This window comes from Camponotus floridanus, unplaced genomic scaffold, assembly GCF_003227725.1.
Source record: "Camponotus floridanus strain SB8 unplaced genomic scaffold, Cflo_v7.5 scaffold17, whole genome shotgun sequence".
In the NCBI taxonomy this organism is placed as follows: domain Eukaryota; kingdom Metazoa; phylum Arthropoda; class Insecta; order Hymenoptera; family Formicidae; genus Camponotus; species Camponotus floridanus.
In genome coordinates, this window is record NW_020229292.1 from 1075184 (window position 1) to 1097341 (window position 22158).

At 32.1% G+C, this 22158-nt stretch overlaps 1 protein-coding gene across 5 annotated transcripts in view; it reads left to right on the forward strand.

The window, feature by feature from the left end:
• LOC105256072 (CUGBP Elav-like family member 1) overlaps positions 1-22158 on the forward strand; it is a 519054-nt gene that overhangs the window by 168412 nt on the left and 328484 nt on the right. For 2 of the 5 annotated variants that reach the window (XM_025407274.1, XM_025407276.1), the window contains exons 1-2: positions 5108-5165; positions 6405-6615. The exons of the other annotated variants lie outside the window; for them this stretch is intronic. The gene's annotated coding sequence lies outside the window, so the exon portion shown is untranslated. Of the gene's footprint in view, positions 1-5107; positions 5166-6404; positions 6616-22158 lie in introns of those variants that run through there. 5 annotated transcript variants of the gene reach the window in all.

The following is a 22158-nucleotide window of genomic DNA, read 5'->3' on the forward strand; positions in this document are numbered from 1 at the left end:
TAAATTAAATCTTGTTGCAAATTCACGCAGAAACCTGTGTCAAATATCTTTGCAAAAGTTTATTGTGTTAAATGTAACTTTACAAAAGTTACACGTTTGATTTCTCGTTATGTTTTTAGACAAGTGGCATTTTGACAGATTATTGGCAACAACTCTCGTGGGATTTACGTAAAGTGACAATTCAAAATCCGTACATTTCTCTGGCAGTTATCTTCACGCGCTAAAACTATTCGGGCGTTCTCGATGCGAGCTAGAATTCGGATACGTCGTGTTTCGTTACGAGATGCAGAAAGTAAGCGCGAATAATGGTGTTAATCAGACCGACGTTAGCCCGCGGCTTATGTAATCCGCAGTTACGAGTCACTGATACACCTTTAAAGCGGTAAATCATAGCCGGTGGAGTATCGATCGTGGGTCTACTAGAGCTAACGCAGCCAACTGACATAATTACCGCTGTGAATACACCCGGTGCGCGGATGAAGATGTCCAAAGAGAATTATGACCAGGGGCTGTCGGCACGCAGTTCGTCGTTTCAATTTACATTTTCGCGATATCGCGCTCCCCGGTCGCAGGTTCGTATATCTTTCAGCTTCCGTTTAAGATTCGAGATCGTTAATGCGACGACACTTCCGCTCGGCCGCTCAATTCAAACATCAGATAGGCAAAAAAGCTACTTTACGTTAATCGATAGAGCGATAGTTCGACCCTGAAAGTTATCATCGCGACATTTTCGAAAAATATGATATATATTTCTGATGTGACGTCATTTATTCGTGAAAATAAAAAAAATTAAAATTTTTGCATTATACATTTGCAAAAATGCTAATATTTAATTAGTTGTCAAGTGCGATATAAAAGAAAATATTTAAAGATTTATAATTGCATCGCAAGATTTATAATTGCAATAATAATTAATTAATAATATTATTATAATATTAAATAACTATGTTTTATATTAAGCACTAAATTTTTTAGTTTCAATTTCAATTTTGATTGGCAAAATGCGTTCACGTTCTATTCGAAAGCGAGGTAATTTTAAATCAATATCAGGTATTATGATATGTTTGAAATCATAACATCTGCGAATGATCTAAAATTATCTTGCTTTTGAACAGAACGTGAAAACATTTTGTCAATCAAAATTGAATCTAAAACAATTCTTATAATTATTTAAGAATAATGTATTTTTCATTTTAATGTATTTAAATTCTCTTTATACTTCATTGAGAAAAAATTTAAAGTTAAAAAAAATTTTAATTAAAACAGTTAATTTTTGCAAAGCAAATTCTCTCTCTCTCTTCCTATTTATAATATAATAATAACGTAACAATATGTACACAATGTATAACAGCAAAAATAATAATAATAATGACTATAATAATAATAATAATAATAATAATAATGATAATATTAATAATAACATTAATATTTCAAATAATATGATTTGACAACATGATGACTCGAAGAATCGAGAAACTGGACATTTGATGCTGAAACTGACCTATGTTGGTCTATTCGCCACGAGTTAGATTACGTGAAGCATATTTATGTAACGTTTTGTCGACGATGTTGCGAGAAATGTAATTTCAACGTAGAGTTGTATTCTCGTACGTAGTGTTTTCGTTTTTGCCGCGTTGCATTTACTACATATGCATGACGGCACGAAAGGTGTAATTAGGTCGTGACGTTTATAATTCGATTCAGCGTGACCCGTGCAATCCGCTTTGGAATTGCTCGTTTGCATCTTACTCTCGGAAGATCCTCACGGCTCTATTTATTAAGCGTATTTTAGCGATAAATATTTGGAGAAAAACTGTTGTATATATATATTTGGAAATTCGAAGGTTTAAAGAGAGAGATCTGAATTTTTTGTTAAATGTAAATTTTTTTATATTAAAATTATTATTGTAAAATTATTATAAAATTATTATTATTATTATTAAAGATTTAGTACTCGTAAGTTAAAGGTACAAGATAATCACAAACTCAAATTGTCGTTATACTTATGCACAAGAATATTATATGGAAAAAAAAACATTAATAAAAAGTTTAAAAAAATACTTAAGATTGATGTATTTTTTACAGAGCACAACATTTTGCGTGGGATTTATTCGTTTTATTAAATAGTTATATTAAATATTAATTATAATTATTTTTTTATATTTGGTGTGTATTTTAATTCTATTTTTTTTATCTTGTATTCATCAATTTTTTATTTCTGATTATATTATGTTTAACAAATTCAACATTCTTTCGATTCAATATTCAATTCAGAGATTTGGACTCACAATTATGAAAAAAAACTACTATTATTAAATTAATAAAAGAAAAAATGTTACATATAAAAGTATTTTTAAATATACATATATGTATATATATATAATTTTAAATTATGTAATTTATTATAAAATAACCTGGTGTCGGAAGCTATAACAAAATTAATAATTACAGACAAACAGATACTAATAGTAAAAAAATGTGCTCCATGCAATCACGCAAATATATATTAATTTTAGGTTGAAAACGCATATTCCAATTTTTATTCATATTTAATTAGCTGACAATGAATTCAGAATAATTTTCATTAAAAAGCTGCTAATTGCTGCATCAATTCTTCTATCAATTTTTTTGCTATTATTTGAATTTAAGGCGACAGATGAAATGAAAATTTCAGAGATATATCCGAATATTTGTTAGTCACACCAATAATAACTTGAAAATATTTAAATATAATAATTTATACGTAAATTTAAATTATTATAGAAAACAAAATATATACCTAAATGAATTTTATTTGGATCAATAAATACAAGATATTTGATGAATTTTATTTGAATCAATAAATACAAGATATTTGTCCGAATTAACTATTTTAATTTATTCAAAAATTATTACTATTTAATTTTTAATTATTACTTATTCGATAATTATTACTATTTAATTTTTAATTTATTCGATTTATGTGCGTGTGTGTGTGTGTTTAACGCAATCATTCGTTATTTATTTTTATATGTATATATTTATTTATTTTTATATTTATATATATTTCAACAGCTCAACAGCTAACAAAGAATGCAGCTCTTCAATCCGCTATTTATTCGCAAATTATCTCAATTCACTCATTTCTTAAGTTTCTAGAAGCTATAAGAACATAATCATACATAATCTGACCGAGGTAAGCATAAACTGAAATACGAAGCGAGGTAGAACGGAAATCTTACGACGCTTAGATCAGCTGTAAAATTGGACACCAAGAGAGAGACAAATCTACGGTATTCGTTTACGAGGGGCCGGCCCCTCGTTGAAATAGTATATCACGCTTTAGCCTGAGGTTAGAACAAATTATGTATCACACGATGACTTTATGATCATAGAAATAAATGATCAGTCTGCACTCGAGCGTACGGATTACGTCTCTTCGTGTCCGCACGAAAATGTATCGTGTGTAATCTGTCACACGCGAGGATGATGCCCGCTTATTTTTCCCGATAGCTATGTTTACACGTTACTCCCGGTAGATTAACGCGTATCCATACATCGTTATATTTCTATACTACTATTTCTATGCTACTTTTTATCTATAAACCGTTTATACTCCATTTATTATATTAAAAGGGACAACGCGATCTATTCGATTCGACGATATTTTCGTTGAAATTTAGAGAATCTTCAAATATTTAATGTTAATTAATTTCAACGAAATTATTTTGAAAACATAAATGATCAATTTTGAACACAAAATATAATTAATATTCAGAATAATTAAAATATTAATATTTATTTTAAAAAATAATTATTACGCACAATTAAATTTTTTTTTTAACAAATATATTTAATAGAAAAATTATAAATTTGATAGAAAAATATTTTTTTACGTATGTAAATTCTAATATAATTTGTACAATTAAAATTTTTTTGTTTTTTTTTAACAAATATATTTAATAGAAAAATTATAAATTTGATAGAAAAATATTTTTTTACGTATGTGAATTCTAATATAATTTGAGAAAATTTAATTTTTTTATATTATAATTAGTTTAAATAATTACAGATTTTAAAATATACATATGCACTTAAAAAAGTTGTTAATTTAATTATGCGTGAAGCTGATTATCATTTCTCTAGTTGAAATATTTAAGCTAAATATGACGTAATTTGAATACAAGTAACCAATTTATTTTTCTCAGTATCTTAAAATAGAGATCTTTTTATATCTCGCATTATATAACGATAAAAGGAATTGCCATGCAAATACACACACACACACGTAGCGGCGATAAACTATTAATTCCGTAAGCAATGAATAATAAATGAATAATAAATTACCTCGTACAGTTGCTCGTTCGTTGCCCGACGTTTCTGCCAGATCTCTTCTTCCTCCTCTTTTCTTATTTATCCTTTGCTGCTTCCTCACAACACTCACTCCCGAAAACGCGAAAAATTATGATAGCGAATGTACTGTCAATATAACCAGAAAATGATAGCGGAATATGACTTTGTACTCTCGACGTTAATCACGTGCGACTTTATTATATCCCGACGAAAGCAACATGGAAACCGTACTGTTAAAGCAACAAAATTATTCGAAAAATATTCGCGAACTTTTCAATACGCCATTTAACACGAATATATCGCGCACGAATTAACACATGATAGAGATTTCAACATCGTTCTTTAAATGAATTCACGACCGCCATCTATTGCGCAGCCCTCGAGATTCCTAAACAAATATGTCGCGTCTTTTAAACGAATATTTGTCACGCAATCTCATGTATCTCTTTTGACAAACATTATTTGTCAAGATTATTTCGACAAGAGATTACGAGAGATTCGTTCATTTATTAATTCATTTATTCTCAATAATCATCGTGTCGATGATCGCCGTAATAACTGCGACAGTGTAACGATCGTACTTGGAGAAATACGCACGACGAACACACCACACGGAGCGTCTCGTCTTACTGCCTACTTCACTCGAGACGCGAGAGTGACAAGGTGACTGCGGATAAACACAGCGCGCTATACGCTACAACGTCGTATTATTCGGCGCTCGCTTTTTTTATAACTCTGGTATGTCGTGCGTAAGAGAAAAAGTGTGTCGCAGTATCTCTCCAAGTACGATCACGACGCGACGTTACAATTATTACAGTCGGCAGTTATTATCGGTACGATGGCGTGATTAAGACTAGTGATTCTTCCGATCGAAAATTCGTACATGATGGCGGTCGCGATTGATATTTAGAATAAAGTGTAGAGATAAATACAGGGTATTTCAGATCATCCGTATTATTCATTTAAAAACTAGAGAAGTGGTTATTTCAAAAAAGTAAAAACATTTTCTTTATAAATCGGGTGCGCTCTATCGAATGGTGGTATTTTCAACTTCTGATTCCGGCCGGAAATAGGCGATTCATAACGGAAGTGCTTTTTCTTTTAATGGAACCCCCTATTTTTCATTGCATATTCTTGTAGCTTACCTCGAGAGCTTTTCAAAACACTATAATAAATTATTTTTCCATGAAGTACTTTTTGAGTTATGAGGCTTGAAATCATTTCTTAATTTTACATAAACCATAAAATATCTTGTAAAATATTTTTCGATTATCTTACCTTAATACTTTTATGTAGAAAATAATGAGAGGAATCAATTGGTGTAAAGAAAACATACAGTTATTTCTAAGAAAAAATATGGAATTTGCAATTAACAATTCCATATTTTTTCTTAAAAACAACTGTATGTTTTCTTTACACCAATTGATTTCTCTCATTATTTTGTACATAAAAGTATTAAGGTAAGATAATCGAAAAATGAATATTTTACAAAATATTTTATGGTTTATGTAAAATTAAGAAATGAGAATTTCAAGCCTCATAACTCGAAAAGTACTTCATGGAAAAATAATTTATTATAGTGTTTTGGAAAGCTCTCGAGGTAAGCTACAAGAATATGCAATGAAAAATAAGGGGTTCCATTTAAAAAAATGTACTTTCGGTCTGAATCGCCTATTTCCGGCGGAACTAGAAGTTGAAAATATCATCATTCGATAGAGTGCACCCGATTTATAAAGAAAATATTTTTACTTTTTTGAAATAACCATTTCTCTAGTTTTTAAATGAGTGGTACGGATGGTCTGAAATACCCTGTATAATGACAATGACAATTATTCGATTTTATCTTGCGCTCTAGTCAACAATCTTACCAAATGTTGAATATTAGAATATTTAACTTCAATTTATCTTGCATGCTCTCATTTATATTAAAATACGAAATTGTAAAATACTATATAATATATTATTTGTAACAAAATACATTATTAAAACATATATTATTTGTACAAAATAATATATTATTTGTTAACATTAGAGAGGTAGCATATTTATAAATATATTTGCGCGATTTTAAGGTGAGTTCGTGTAATTTTCGCGTCGTGGTCTACTACCGCAATAAGATAAAGTCGCAAGTGATTAACATCGGAAGTGACGCGTTAGATCCTCTAATGATTATTACGTAATTAAATCCAAGTTTTCGCGAGTGAGTGAAGGGTCAGCAAAGGGCAAACGAGGAGAGCAGAAAGAGGCTAGAAAGGTGTCGAGCAACAGCGAAGTAATTATAAAGTGAGTCAGTATTTATTACTTATTTTTTATCATATTCTATTTTTATTACTTTTATTTATTCTTATTATTTATTACGCTTTGTTATTTATTATTTATACGCAATTAATCGTCCATTGCCGCTTCGAGTAATACAATATTCATAAATTATTTTGAAGTCTATTAATAAGTCGCATAAATTTAATACGCTGCAAATTATTAAATTATCAAAGAAAACCGATCTCTTCAATCCTGCAAGTAAATTACTTGGACTTCGATCGTTAAAAGAAATGTGAGGCGTCGCGCTGATAAATAACGCGCGATAAATAAACCGATCATATGGCCTGCAACGTGCGAGCATAAACTATCAACGTGCGAAGGGTGTTTACCGTTAAAAGGGGGCGTTTGTGGCATGCAACTTGCCGCATAGGGGGTGCCTTATCGCGACTATATGGGCGGATTTTGCGGCTCTGTAGATTATCACCTAAGCATACCATATCACTCGACATTATTATGTAGATATATATATATATATATATATATATATATATATATATATGTATGGCACTCTCTGACACCTCTTTCTCTTTCTTCTCTTCTCTCGCGTTACTTTTAAATGTTAAAACGATTGTTCGCTTAAAAGCGCGTGATATATATATGTATTGGGGCTTGCTCAATAATTATCGCGATTACGTAGGCATTATGCGGACGATAAAGAATGCAGCGGCTGATTAATGATGCCTATAATGTGGCAGTCATAATAGATGGACGATTAATTATCGGGGATATTGCGATTAAATATATAGAACGATCGGAAATGTTCGATCCTCATTACAATAGATTCTTTGTATAATTCGGGACTTTTTTAATTAAAAATTGATCAGCGTCTCAACTTGATATTTTTGTCAAATAATATTATTAACAAAATTTGATTATTTTCATTTTTTCTTAATTTAGAAATTGTAGAAGTTGTGCTAAAATGTATGGATAATTATAGAATTATACAGAAATGTATACCTATTTATAATTATATAGAAATTATTTCATAACGAATAGAACTCTGAAATTTGCAAATTATATTATAAATTGTTGTTTGCTCATCGCTATTTCAATTGATATTTGTTGTTTTCAAGAAATAGAATTATTTAGAACTGAAGCAGAGTTGTAAATTTTTTAAAACTCGCTGAAAAATTATCTATAACATCAAAATAAGTTGAAATGCTGCATCAATTTATTCGTTAATTTTCCGTTTGTTTTAAATCGATTTCTTTAGTTTAATATATTTATTTAAAATATTATATATAGAACATACTATAGATACATATACATATATATATTAAAAACAAAAAGTTAAGGTTTTTAATAATTTATAAGTTTTCACGCGCACGCACTGAATGATTCGTCAATTTCACACATATATCATTTAATATTTCAAAAAGGAATTTTGAGGAGAATCACACATATCATCTATTAAAATCGACATTAATATATTATTTTTTCAATCGCGCGTGTCTGTTAAATTATTCAAAATGTTTTTTTTTAGATCGGTGCTATATTTCAGTTGATGACAGATTAACTGTATGTTGCAATATTCCAGAAATCTTTTTGTAATTGCAAAGTACATATATTGTAAATATTTCAAAGTGTATTAAGAGATTAAATATCGAATAATGACATATGAAAGCGCGATTTCTCTTACATTTTGAAATTTTATGTACATATTTTATTAATTCGAATTGCTAGGAATTTTTTTCGAAACAAATTTTGATTAAAATATAACGAAATTCGAAAAATTTTCATAAATTATTCTATTAAAAAAAATCTTTTATTAAGAGAATCTACAATATTAATATACGCGTTGCACTTGAAATCATATATTTTACATCATTGTTTATTTCATAACTATTTTGATGGATTTTCTAAAGAAAATCGCGCTGAAGCATAACAATGACATTCGCATTTTCGACCCCAGACGTACGGTAAATCCGGACGTGCTGAAGATTAGAAGAGCCGATGGAAAAGGGATGGCGTAAATAGGATGCGCGCAGAGAGGGTGGGAAACGGCGGAGTGGATTGCTATAGAGTTAGCTGGTTAACTCGACGAAACAACGGTACCAAGTTAGCGCGCGAGAAGTTGGCGTCAGTTGGCACCAACACGGCGCCAACCGTAGGAGTCGCGGGGGTTTTAGGGGCGGAAGGGAGGGAGGGGAAAGTGGGTGGCGAGCCCCGGCGCCCCTAACTATTTCATTGTTTCATAATTGAAGCATTTGCGGTTTCACAGTTACGCATATATCCATTAAAGGGACCGGAGCACGAAAACGCAGCGTCGTCGTCTGCGAGAAACTCGCCTCGTTACGATGGCGCAACCGCGGAACGTCTTTTGAGAAACGATCGTTGAACCGCCAGTTCTCTCTTACTTGCGCATATCGCCCATCTTCCGATAATTAGATTGCCGAATATTCGGATTACATGCTTACTCGCTCTCACAATTAAGTTGTGCAATAAAGGGAATTTAAATTCAGTCTAAGCGTTCTTTTTTTATACGCTTTCGAGTTGTGATCAGAATAATATCGATCGATATGACTTGATATATAATAGCTTCCGCCATTTTATTAGCGAACATATTTTGCAAAGTTAAATCGGAGGTGACTATAGTGATCGATTATTTTTCGATAACTTAATTCGCGTGTCCGACAATTACAGGAATAATTAATTTTTGTCAATTTTCTACGCCTCTCTTCAATAAATCGAGATAATATTGGAAAATGGGAGATGACGTTACAGCGTGACATTTTTTATAGTTCGTCTATAAAATTGAACGGCAATTGAATGAAACGGAAAGACGTATTTTCCAGCATGTTCTCTCGATATATGGAAATCAGGTTAATGTCGTTAGTCGTCATTTCGCATTATTGCACTTTCTATCCCCATTAGACCTCCGGATGTACGTGCATTCACATTTTTAGACAGTCTAACTAAATTATATATATTTATACATATGTATATGTATTGTTTATTTATAAATAGTATTACTAAATTATATAGACCGTTATATAAATTATATATAAATATATACCTGGACATATATGAGGAAGAATTTTTTAGATAACAGCTTATCAATTTTATTATTTTTATAGGGCACATAATGCAGAGAATTTTTATTCGAGATAAGATGATATTTTAGAAAGCAATCTTCTGTAATTATCAGCTTTATTTGTATTTTATCTGATAACGTCTATCTTTATAATTAACACAAGCGTAAGACGGAATAATTTGAACTTAATAAAAATTTCATGTATTTTTGGAACATTGATTAACAATCTAGATTTAGCAAAAAGAATTTGTTTAAATACAGACAAATGTTTTAAAGAGTCATGAAAATAATGAACAAAATCGACAATAGTCAATTAAAATAATTAAAATTTTTCGTAAAAGTCTCACGTTCGTTAACACATGCCGCTCATCATAGATATTTATCGGATTTTGTGTCGCAATTGATTATGTGTGATTCGCGCGACACATTTTAACCAGAAATTCGCAGCATAGATAGCATGGTGGGATCGAGTTTCGAGTTAATGGTGATTAACTTATAGCCCCTCGTCATCATTATAGTACGCCATCGTGATATCCGCGCCTCGTTTTCAGTCTTTGACAGCGGTTTAATTACGCTCATCGAACTCGTCGAGCGATAAACATTTTTTTAATCCGCTTCCACCGTCACTTTGTGCTTTTGCCGAGTTTTCACAAGCACCCGTGCACGCCTCTCTGTTTGCGCGATCGATGCGCAAAAGTCCACAATCGTGACCCTATCGTGAAAATAGAGCATTGCGGAATTGTGTAAAAATCGCGCAATGTCGCTCTTGCGCAAAATATATGGAAATTAATGCAAAAATCATGTGCACTCACTTGAAAAATTAATTTGTGCGAGTTACCTGTAGAATTTATGTAAAAAATAAGTTATTTGAAAAAAAAAATAGAGACCAGTATCAATTTTTTACCTTTATTCGAAGAAACAATATATAAATACATTAATATCTGATTTAATTATTTTTATGATGTGTGATTAGCAATTTGTAATAATATTACATTTTACATTTGTATCCTTTTATAATATGTATCTACGCAACATTGTAGATACATAAATACAATATATTAAATGGTAAAAAAATGAAATCTAAAATATTCATCTTTATTAGTTTCTTTCATTATAAAAGAATACAAAAAAAAATACAAGAGAAATATTACGCGTAAAATATATATTATATTAGATTTTTATTATAATGAAAACGAAATTTTCTGAAAAAATATAAAAGATTAATTTAAAAATGAGCTTCGACACATGTCTTTTATGTTACTAGGTCCATTATTATTATTAAATATTTTACATACGGGCAAAATTTCTGCCGAATATTATTTGAAATATTATTTTTATGGCAATGCTTTTAATATTGGAAGAGTAAAAAAAAATTTAATATGTTAAAATATATGTAAAAATTTTTATCATGAAATGAAAATAATAATTCTTCTCATTTATAATGTTTACTATTACTGCGCATGTTTGATTCGTTCGTGAATCAATCAGAGATCGAGCCTGTTTAATTTTCTCACAAAGTTAGCACATCATTTGAACGGTAACTATAAGCTTATGCTGTCAGAGTAAACATTAATCGGAATTTGATTATACACATATTTCTTTTAATACCGAAATATTTGATAATATTGTCAATAATTATCATATTATCTGTGTTTATATTTGTTTATAATATGAAGAGTTAAAAGATTAAACCTAAAGCAAAATGCAGCAAAAGTTTTTTTATTATTGACTTTTTATATTAACATTGCGAGAATTCACACGTAAAGTCATACTTGTAAATACATACATGAATATATGCACATATTTGCGCATAGTCTATTATAAAAATAAAAATATTTTCAAAACATTTTATTATTAGTATTATCTAATTTTACAGTTAATTCTAAATTTTCTAAATTTTTACTATTAATCAATTTAATTTTTACTTGTACATAAAAATATTTGTTGATTTATTTATTTATCTTATGCATACACATATTGATTAATATGAATTTAAATCATAGCGTATTTGTGCAATTTAAAAAGATAGAATAGGAATGAGGATTATGGCTTGACCGATAATTGGTTTCACGTATTTTGGATAAAAGTATTACTCTTGCTTGAAAAAATACAATTTAATTCGTTCTTTGATAAATGAATAATCCTCTTATACTAATGCAAAGCTGCTTGCGATAAGCTATGTAATCATGACGTATATAGGACATTTGAGAATTATTGTTTATCTTTAACATTCTCCTAATGTTTTTCAAAAGAAAAGGAAAACAAAAAGTAAAATAGAACGCGTCAGGATTATCAGAATCGTTATTTCATCACCGTCATCATCTGTTTTAACAAATAATTATTTTATACGCAATAATAATTTTCGCGATCGGGCCACTCCAGATATGAATAACAAGGACGCGAGTAGACGTGCCAACAGACCGTGCAAACGGAGAAGATTCTCCGGGATAATTAATCGACTGGACGTATCCAGCTGTGCTGCAAGAAAAGCCACCGCGTTAATGTATATAGTCCTAAACTATCCTGAATGGTGTGCATCGCGAAACCGGTGATGCGGCATGCGAGCGTGGGAGCGATGCATTTAGTGAATTAGCGTTCCCCTGCCGTCGCAATCACGGTAATGCGCTTGTGCTCTTCGGCCTCGAATAAAGCGGTGCGCTCGCGTATCGTACACGCACGATGCTACATGACCGAGACGATCAACAATTAACAAGTCCGCGTTTGCGGGATCCCTTTCGCGGTCCAGGCGATCCGCGAACTTCGCGCGCTTGTGGTGCAGAAGAGAGGAAGCATGGCGTCATCAATGTTTCCAACATGCTTGCACTAATGTGTTCATATAACGTGCAAATTCGCCGAATAGTTGTTTTTCGCAACAAGTAATGGACATATTTTATTTGCCTAATTTTAATTTAATTTTAACACCACCTTCTTTTCGCGTTGTCTTTATAGGGATTTATTTTATATTAAATGATTCATAAATATCTTGAGAAAAAAAGAGGGAAAGAGAGCGTAGTACATTTGAAATTAAAAATGCATAAAATTCTATTTTTTACCTGAGATTCTACTCTCGATTTCTCGAGAAAATGTATTTGCATTATTTTTTCATAAAATTTCGCATGATTTAAAAGAGTTTATAGGAATATTTAATTTATATTAATCAGTGAGTTAAAATTGATAATGATAGATATATCGCATGCAGATTAGACAAAATAAATATAGCCGGATTATTTAACTGATAATTACATTGATTAGTTGATACAATAATCTTTGTGATATTATCATTTTAATTCTTGGAAGAAATCGCAGTTAAGTTTAAGAATAAAAAAATGATTATTATGAAATACATATAAAATAAGATAAGAAATATAAGAAGATGTAATTAAAATATATATTATCGCTCATATAATTTTTATTTATTTATTATTAAATTTACTATTAAATTTTTTTAATCCGTAGTTAAAAAATTGTCAGACTTAATATAGCAATTATTTTTGAACCTGGTTTTCTCTCTCTGTGTGTGTGTTTTTGTGATTATTCCAGTTTTATCAATTTTCATTGCTTTTATAAATTGATTGTAACGAAATACGATCTTTTGTTAGTAAACATTTCAATGCATTGCGTCGACGTGGCATCTTTCTCCGCGATAAATTACGTGCCTTTTGCTACGGCGTGTAATTTGGTTTCCATTTGATTTTAATTTACAACCGGGACAGAAGCCTCCGCTTGCAGCGGTGGCAAAATTGAAAACCCATTCTACTTTTCGTCGGAAAAAGAACGTTTCGTATTACGTTCTTTCGGAACCAGACGCCGATCAAATGTTCCGTATATCAAATCGTACGACGTGGAATTTTCTGTAAATTGAAATTATTCCAAATACATCTATTATTCGACGAATGAATCTCGCGTGTCGCTCAATAAATGAATGAACGAATTCTTTCGTATCGCAAAACTGATCAACTTTTGCATTTATTTTTAAACAGACAGATCGTGTACAAATAGTTGTTTTCGTATCGTGCGTGTATCGCTTTCTTTCTCGCATCCCTATATTACGCATAATCGCGCAACTTCGTAAATTATCGCGGACGGCACATGTGCGGCGTCCTGCATAAAATTTTATTTATCGGCGCATATTGTCATTCGCAGCCTGCAATTTTATGTAAACGCCTGGTAACGTGTATTCACTGTTATCACTTGTCGCTTCCGTAATCGTTTCGCGCATGTCACATTTATTGGACGAACAGCTGTCTACACGGTACAGCGAGTGCGCGGCGAATTGCGCCAAATAATTTTACTACGCGACGTTGTTCGTTCGCCATGCGTCGCAGCCCGAGTATTTTGCCGGTTTTTTTTTTTTTTTTCTAGCTAACTCTTTATCGATCTTACGGTCGATTACCTCGCGCGATAGCAGACAAATTATTTTAGCGCGTTGATGCAACGTCACCAATTTCGGAGCAATAATATAATTAACTTTAAAATGAGATACTACTTTATTCACGCTTCTCCTTTTAAAGGGTGTGTTTACAGCATTTTTTTTCAATCATAGATTGTGCAGCGTTTGTCTATCAATATAAAAAGTTTGAAAATTATTATTTAATATTTATTATTTTAATATCTTTGCATTAATAATTTTAATTCACAATTTTTGAAAAATCATTAAAATAAGTAGTAATAATTTAAGAGAGCAAAAAGTCGTAGATTGTGCAGCGTTTGTCTATCAATGTAAAAAGTTTGAAAATTATTATTTAATATTTCTTATTTTAATATCTTTGCATTAATAATTTTAATTCACAATTATTGAAAAATCATTAAAATAAGTAGTAATAATTTAAGAGAGCAAAAAGTTGTAGATATACAACCTTTTCTTACGAGAAAAGGAAGTAACATTCGAAATTTGATGTGAAATATTTCATAATTTTCAAGTACCTGGGAATATAGAAAATATATCGTGTTTCTAGAAAAATACGAGTCTCTTAAACTGACAATATTGTTGCGATGTTGAGCTCTAGGAAAATGTTTTCCATGCTCAGCTTACGATAATTCTTCGCTGATAAACCAGCGGAGCTTTTTGCGATATGCACGGGTCGCGCAACGAGCAGAGCGCGTTGAAGGATCGTCGCGTAACACGAAACGTCGTTCCGAGCGGCGGAGTTGAATCCCGAAGGGTTGCATTTCTTGAAGGGTGCGCCGACGAAAAAGCGATTCGCCGACTCTCTCTCCTCTCTCCTCGCTTGAGAAATCTCTGGCTGTCTCGTTAAAACTTTTCCCCAGCACATGTCTCAAGAGCGCTCTCACCGAAGAAGGTTGCATCCCCGTTTCGGCATCGTTCTTACCTTTAAGCGCGGTATGCAGCGAGAAGCAGCGGTTTCCAGATATGCCTCACCTGCACGTGACAAGCGCACTGGGATGACTCCAAGTTTTCGTACCTGCTCGTAGATTCGTTCAAGCAACCTCAGTATTGCAGACTCGACCAACTTTGTAAAACTACGCGACAGATTTGCTAGATTCGAGAATCGTTTCGAGAGTTAAATTCTCCTTTTTTTTATTTCTTATAATATCGTGAACGAAAAATTCTCCGAAAATCCATACAATATAATTGACTCGAAACAATAGCAAAAAATATTTAATTTGCCCAGATAGATACTTGAAAATTATTTAGCTCGCATTTACATGTATACAACGTGAATAGTTTTGTAGTTTGGACATTATATAATTCAATTCAGTAACATGGAATTTACGAAAAATAAAATTTCTATTTCTTTATATTTTTTAAGTTAAATATAACAAAATCGTATACCAGTAAAATGTGCAATACTTAATAATGTAAATTATTTTTACCAAAAATTTAATAATTTAAATTGTAACAAATTTATTTTGAATTTATACTGTTCTATTAACTAAGATTTTTGGCATGTCGATTTAATATTTAAATTAGAAATATATTGCAATGTTTTTTTCTTCTATTGTTTAAGATCCCTTCAGCTCATGATTGTTCACAACTTTTAATTTTTCGGGAATATTATTTATATTATAATATACGATATATTATTCTACTATTGCAATATTAAATATCTTCACGTATTTGAATCTTTAATATATTTTTTATTAAGGAAAAATATTAAATTTAAATTTGTCAGGGAGTTTATCTAACATTTTACAGCAGCAACGTATGCCGACGTTTTGACCATATAAATTCCTCTATTTGCGATCCGCAGAATTTTGTCGTATCGTTGGAGCAAGAGAGACGTGGGAAAGGCTAACGAAATGATATTTCCATCTTATATTTATGCGCTATATCATACTTTTCATCTACCTCGAGATGGGGTGCGCGCTCCGGCCGGACTCTACATTCGTCCGATATCGCTATTTCCTATCGCTTCCTTCGGGATAAGGACGGCGTGGGCAGCCGATGAAAGTGGTCGATGTCCTGTACCACTCGATTCGACGATGGCGTTCTCACGGGACAAAAGAGGGCGACTTTCGCGGCCATAAAAATGGAAATCCACGTGTATGATTTTTCTTTTTTTTTTCTTCTTTTTTTTCGACATATCCCGTTTATGCACGTGCGCGGGCTCTGCCATCTTCGTGCTCGACGTAGCGTACAGGATGCTGTTCTCGTAATCTACCCATTGTGCGGGCGCTACCACGCGTGTACTCAGATAGGACGGATTCGGTCACTGCAAGCTGGCGAACGTGTCTCCAGACGCAGACATTACGTCGTAAATCTGAACTCGCCTTGTCAAACTTCGAAGCATCACACAACGACATAGATCAGCGTCATATTAATCAAATTTTCCCTCTTCCTCCATCCAGAGCAAGAAATCGCAACAATTAAAGTATGATATATTTATAGTTTGTAAAGCATGAAAAAAACTGTCGTAAAAGAACGTTCTTTTTTTCAATTTTGTAGCAATTTTAATTATTATGTATTTGTGTATTCTCTCTCTTTCTCTCTCTTTTTTTAATTGGGTATATTATTATTAATAAAAAATATATATTAAATATATAGATTTTTATTAAAAACAAGATATAAAATCATGAGTTGTTTTATGGTCTTATCATACACGAATCGAGCAATTTGGCACACAAACAATGCGACAAAACATTGTAGTGCTTCTAGAATGAGTAAAACAGCAGGTAATATTTCTACCCCTCGTCGTCAAGGCTCAATGCCACTTCCGAAGCGCATCATTGGTGTTTGACGCTTTTCAGGCCGATCCCGGAAAATAGAGCTTCGATAACCCGCACTCCATCTTCTCCGACCTATTTTTATCGCAAGCACGTATACGTAGGTGCGCACACCCACCTTCTTTCTCCGTTTCGCGGGATACGGATTTGTGATGCGCGATACATCTACCGATGAAAGCAGCGAGCTTTACATCTAGAATTCGCTCATGCGCGAGCATGTACTTGGCTATTTTTCGCGAGCGGAACGAAGAAAGTACATCGTGCTAGATGTAGAGCATGTGATAAGTACTCGTGCTTGTGGCAAGATGCGTCGCAGAATGCGGGTAATGTGTTTCTCTATCCTCTTTTTATTGAATCGCGAACGTTAAAATCAAAACTAAAGAAAAATAGTAGCTCTCAATCTTTCTCCCTCTTTCAAAATTCAGGAAAATTATTTAAAATAAAAAGAAAATTATTTAAAATAAGAAAATTATTTAAAATAAAGATACAAAATTTTGTAAGGCATCAATTGTAAGGAACAAGGCTGCAGAGAAATTTGATGGAACTTTATTGGGGTTTGGTATTTAAAAAAATATTTCAAACTCGATATTCGCAGAATCGCTCTCGTAATTCGCGCAGACTCGAATATGTACACCAAAAAAATTTATCTTTAGTAGAAATTATTTTTTCCCATTCAATTTTCGCCGAGGGAGAACCGGCCGCGAATTCAACGAGGAATCCATCGCGCGACACCCTGTATAAGTGTGTCGCGCGGCAAACACGTGTCTGTGCGCATATGGATCGCATATGCAGGCGCAGGTGCGCATACGTGCGGGGTACATTCGCACAAGAATCTCGAGTATGCGCGCGGAAGAGACCCCGGGTGCATACGCGATGCACAGACGTTGTACTTCCGTTCCGGTCCCCGCCGCGTCGGCATCTTGTACAACGTGTGTTATTGGATTTGTTTGAAACTCTTCAAATTCGCGAATGGAGGAGAACCGTCGTTCTAAGGCCGGAACGTGCCGCGATGCCTTCCGGCATCCGAATGCAAGCGGATATCGAACGAAGCTGAAGTACACGCCAGAGAAGTAAATGCCGGAGCCGTACATGAACGGGAAAGCGCATTTTAATTATCCCGCGCATATTTAGCGAGGAAAATTTATTATTCAAATACGAATTTTTGCATAAGCACGATGCTGAGGAGAATTTATTTTACCTGTTTCTTTATAACATCATCGTTGAACATCAATAAGTTAAGGATTTATGAAGTTATACAAGCGAAAAATGTTGAGATTTTTAGAAAGATGCTGAAGAGCGCATTGAGGAGAAAAAATAAAATGTACAATTTTTAACTAGCATCGTTTGAGAAAAATATTTTTTACTCTACTATCGGTTAATAGAGTATCCCTAATCATCGATTAAGGCGACTGACCGTGGAACTTTATGTATTTGCGCGTGTATTTTACGTATTTGCACGTATTGCTACTAATAATTAAACAGTTAATCAATAGTTTTGGTCACTCTTTTCCGATGAAAAGTGTATCACATATCAAATATTTTGACAAATCAAGTCGTAATCCTACAATTTTTTTGACAATTTTCAAATACCAACTATAAAATTGTTCATGGAGGCGGCAAACGTTATTTGTGTCAACAATAGAATCGACATATGTGAAATTACTGTAGGGCTTATATGTGTCGGATTGTTTTCACTGTAAACAGTCCGACATCGGAGTCGATAAAGTTTATCATTCATTGATAAAATATATCTGATGTGAGAGTATGATCGAATTGTCTGCATTGTATGTCGTTTGTTGACGTTGGCATATCAACTGTCTGTTCTGTGTTTCGCAAAGATTTTCAGTGATAAAAATTGGATAGATGGCGAGCTTGCCATGTCATGTTTCACATAGCGGTTTTGTTTCTGATACAGTTAATGCTACAATAATAATGACTATAATTTAGTTTACGATTATTTGCGGATCCATTAATCTGTCACATTGATTATCTCTGATTATTAATTGATTACAATAGTAAATGAGAGATATATATATCTTAAAATATAATAAATGTTTTTAAATAAATAAATCTTAAAATATAATAAATGCTTTTTTACTACATATATTTTTTATCTGATTTATCCTCAACAAAAATATTGAGTAAAAAAGAGAGAGAACGAGAGAGAGAGACATTTCCATCATTTTTATGCTATTAATGGAAAATAAAAACTTTTTAATGAACTAACAATAAACAAGAAAGAGATATAATTTTATATATTATTACGTTATATGCATATAATTATTTAATTAGTTACATTTGTTATTATATTAGCAATATTTGCATAATGTACATTTGTGATTTTAATGTATATTCAAAATTAATTTCATATTTTCTGCAAGTTTACATAAAATTATTATTTAGGTTAATGTATTTAATTTAATCTAATTTATTTGAACTGCAAGATTAATAGTATGAAACTTGCTTATACTAATATGATTCTTCATTATATTTTGGATAAAATATGATCTTTAAATTCCAATATCATAAACCATGATCTAATTATGAGTTGCATATAATAAATAAAATAAATGCGCGTAAATGAAATAAGATAGCAAGACACTCGGTGTACCGCTGACTAAAATTTGATTTAGTCTTTACTTTTCAAAGTAAATGGTAGGACCTGTTGCACGCATCAAATCAAGCTAGCCTGCTTGATGAAAATCACCGGTTGCTCAATTCACTTTCTCAATTTACCTCATTTCTCGGGTGCTTCTTTATTTGCGTACTTTGTCGTTGTATTGATTCTCGTTCTGTGGAACTTTAGTTGCTCCTAACACGAGATTAAAACGTAAATTACACTTTGAAAAATATACACACACAATCTTTGGTTATATACCATTCCACACACTTTTATTTAAGCTGGATGCAGTTTGTATTGATATTTTCAAATGATTGGTTTAAGCTTACTTCTATGTAATTTATAAAGCTGGATGTAAAAAATGCAGAAATTATTGTTGTTAATTCTTACATTAAATATATTTAAGCGAGATAGAGAAATCAATTTTTTTTTAAATAAAAGGTATAAAAAATAAAGTATTATTTGTCTTTCTAATTTTTTAATAGCAAGTAATTTTAAATTAAGTAGAAAATAATGCTTTATCGTTTTTTTATATTAAAGTTTAATATTATTTATCTTTGGTATCTTTATTTAGTGTATGGATTTTCTATTAAAGGATTTTCATCTAAGAAAAATAAATTTTTCAAGTTTATGGGAAAAATTTGTATATTGATTTTTAACGGGAAATCATTATTTGATCAAAAGATGTCACTGATATTTAATCAAAATTAAAGACATAATTTTATTTGAGCAGTTGCAACATTCAGATATATACGATAAGGAATAATCTAGACGAACGATGCGTTGGTCTAGTCTTTATTATGACTTTATTACATGTAGAATTATATGATACAAAGCTCTTTGATATGTAAATTTTTAGAGCAATATAATGTGTACTTTTTCAAGAAAATGAAGAATATAAAACACACAAAAAACATAATACCCAGAGAAAAGTAAGAATCTAAATTAATATAAAACATCGCACTAGTAATATTCCCCTATTCGCATTTAACTCTTGGAATATTGGGCGCGTACAAAGTGAAATACAGCGACACGCAAATTCCTTTCATTATTACGCCACAAAAATCCGCTAGTTTAAAGCCATTTGCGAAAGGTCCCGCCCAAATTCGGTAGTTAAAAAGTGTTCAAGTTAAAATACATGCAACAAAAACAAGTTTCGAATAAAAGTCGTTACAAGAAAATCACGGTAACAATATGACTTAAACTTAAGGGCAAATTAGAAAAGAAAAGACATGGGAAGTTTCCACGACTCGTTGTTGTATCGCGATCCTCTATTTGGAACTCTTCACGCGAATACAAATCGTACTCTCGTTATGTCCCATGTTAATAGCTAATAATGTGTAAAATTAAATAAATAATCTTAATTAATCTGATACATTTATTTTGTAATTTTATGTCGTGTTTTAATTTTATCATTAACTTCCTCCATTATTAATTTACGCGTTATTTGTAAAATGTAATTACAAATTTGTAATTCTAATTTTAAGATATTATGGATTTCAATAATCTGTAAATATATGAATGTTGTTATAATTTATGTATGTTATTATTTATTTTCGAGAATTTTCTAAAATTTATCTTTATTTGAGAAATTTGTATGAGAAATTTATTTGAGAATTTATATGACGTAAATATCATTGCACAATTTTCAATATTGCGCTTGTAAAGCTAAGTTTATTTCTAGCAGAATGCAACATTATCGCAACGTTATTACGAAAAGATATATATACATATATTCGCAATTTTTTAATATTGCGTTGCCTTTCTCGTATATTTTACCATGTGCATAAGTACTATAGGAAAATAAAGACAGCTCAAAGGCAAAATATTATACCACGGCAAATTCTAAAATATTTAGTATGCTGAGCATTTTATAAAAATAAATAATAATTTTTCATAAAGAGACAGAGAATACATGCATTTAATAAAAAACCGATTCTATAGAGCGCCCGCGCTTGCGATATTCCTTCTTCGTTGCTTTCAGTCGGTTTCACACACGGACTGCGCCAGAAAATAGTCGATAAACCTCATTCGCGGATACTCGGGCGCCATAAGGGTTTTTCCCGGCTATAGGGTTTTTACTTTCATTTACTCCCGCCACGCGACAACAGATACCGGGATGGCAGTGGAAATCGCCAAAGCCTACCTCATCACCGGGCTAAGTGACTTTTGTCGTGTCACCGAGCACTTGGTTCAGCCGTGGGGTAGACGAAGCAGGGGACGAGGTCCGAAAGGATCGAGGAGGGTAAAAAGGAGCAAGAAAGGCGGTTTATCAGGGGAGGAGAGACGCCAAGAGTCCCCGCGGGACGAAAGTTTTAAACGTACGCGCGGGGGAGAAGATTAACGCTTGCAGTTTAATGTCCCAGTTTAATGATACGTCACGTGCCCGTTGATGACGTCCATTTAAATAACAGGTCTATTATGATATCCGACGACGGACGCAGCTGGAATTATTTGCGGTCGTGACTGTCCGCTTTAATCTACTTTTTACAATTGTTCCGGCGCATTAATGCCATTTCTTCTGGCTCCGTGGAGAACCTCTAGTTGAACGGAGTACCTGCGTTCATTTTTGTCCCGCCGGAGATTAAAATTTCGATGAGGGATATGGAAGTACGGGGAGCTGCTAATTAACTGAAGAATTCTTTTATTAACCGGCGAGAGGTAATAT